This window comes from Euphorbia lathyris, chromosome 6 (genome assembly GCF_963576675.1).
Source record: "Euphorbia lathyris chromosome 6, ddEupLath1.1, whole genome shotgun sequence".
Lineage (NCBI taxonomy): Eukaryota > Viridiplantae > Streptophyta > Magnoliopsida > Malpighiales > Euphorbiaceae > Euphorbia > Euphorbia lathyris.
In genome coordinates, this window is record NC_088915.1 from 15,956,995 (window position 1) to 15,958,974 (window position 1,980).

At 33.6% G+C, this 1,980-nt stretch overlaps 1 long non-coding RNA gene across 1 annotated transcript; it reads right to left on the bottom strand.

The window, feature by feature from the left end:
• Window positions 1-653: 653 nt before the first annotated feature.
• LOC136233048 (uncharacterized) lies at window positions 654-1,550 on the bottom strand. The gene is made up of 2 exons (XR_010690666.1): window positions 1,048-1,550; window positions 654-959 (listed from the first exon to the last, which is right to left on the bottom strand). It is a non-coding gene; the product is annotated as an uncharacterized lncRNA (long non-coding RNA).
• Window positions 1,551-1,980: the final 430 nt, after the last annotated feature.

The window sequence follows — 1,980 nt, forward strand, 5'->3', positions numbered from 1 at the left end:
CATCTTGAAAACATGCAAGAGACAAATGCTGCAGAAAACCCACAAATCAACAATAACCTCACATTTCAGCTCTGAATATAGTTTATAATTAAAAAATCTTTCATTATGATCCTTTTTAGCTATAAAAGGGGAGCCGAATTGTTTTAGAGGGGGGAGTCCAGTTTTCAGAAAGGGAATTTTGGTCCAAAGCTTAGAGAGAGCATATTTTTAGAATGTAATTAGAAGATTGGTTTCTATAAATGTTCTCAATGTGAGCCTAATCTTGTACTCTCCATCAAACTCAATACAAACTCATCCTTTTTACATATAGTCTTCAAAGCTTTAAGCTAAGGGTTTTTATTCCTAGCTTATAGAAACAGTGATTAAGAGCATACATTTTGCTTTTAATATGAACTGATTCTGTAAGTTTTAAATAAAGATCTATTAGCTCTCAACTGATTTACATACTTGTTATTCATTATCTTTCATATTTCTGATCTATATATTACACTAACATTATTATGTACATTCAGTTTATACTAATCATTTAACACTATTATACTAACATTATTATGTACATTCAGTTTATACTAATCATCTGTTATTTATGCTAACCATTTATATTTATTCCAATTATTTATATTTATTTTAATTTTCTAAATTAACCAAGCTAATTAAAGTTTGAAATTAGTTCATTTGTAAATTATTATATTTTATTACCCTTCAAACAGATTAAATCTGATTTCATTCAAATCCCACTGGTACTCTCACTTCAGCTCTCATCGTTTTGCATAGGGCAGATTTCCACTATTATATTTTTGTGTTACAGGTTTTAAGAAAAAAACTCATTACAAAAGATCAGAAAGACAAAAAAAACTAATCATCAAGCTAACTTAGAATCTATATATATATTTCCTCCTTTATTTTTTCCTTTCCAGGAGCTCCGTCGCCGTCCTCCGATCACCGGCCATCCACCAGATCTAGAAACAAACAAGAGAACTTTTAAAATAACACATCTAACCAAGAACGTAAAAAGGAGACAACATAGAAATAAAAAAAAAACCTTACCTCAACGCCGGCGAGACGAGATGGAGTTAGACGGCTTGAACAGTAGCGGCAAGAGCTAAGCCGATATGGCGAGGGGCAGACGGCGCGTCAAAACGGAGGAGACGATGAGCAGGTGCATAACGGAGTGCTCAGGCAGCAGCAACGGCAGACCAGAGAGCGGAGTGCGACTGTAGATGCGGAGGCAGACGCAGTGACTACGTCTGAGAAGAAGGCTGAGCGGCGGACTGAGGCAGCAGGTGGAAAACGGACAGAGAGGAGCATCCAGAACGAACTATTGCATCAGGAACGGGTGGCGCCGGTCAAAGGGGTGGTTGTCGCTGCAAACTTCTTTTTGAGAGAAGAGAAGGAGGGGAGCACGAGTGTGGCTGCACATGAATATGTGCAAATAAACCCTAAAAATCCAAAGTTATATATTTATATTCATATTTTTGTTATTTTAAATTTACCCTTCAATTTTCATTTCATTGCAATTCAGATCCCATAGTTTTAAGTCATTCATATTGAGCCTTCTTATCAATTTGACTTTATTAGTTCAAATAACTCTAAATCTTTTTTCATCTACCACATTCTAATTTCTGAATCCAACTCATAAAACCTCCGCCATTGGGTAATGATCTGGTGCTTACTTCATAAATATGATGAATTTCTCGCCAACTTTGCTAAAATTATATTTATTTAATGGAAATGACAATATATGATTTTCTGTTATTTTATCGAGTCTCTACCGCTGAATAGCAACTTTTAAAACTATCAAATCATCTCGATCATTGGATAATGATTCAAATAAATAAACGATAAATAATTAATAAATTATATACTATTAATATCTTTAAAAAATGTGTTGATATTTTAAACTATATTTAATCAACAAATAAAAATAATTTACAGGTTCCTCTATCAATTTTGATCGTTGGATAACGATTCTATTACGGT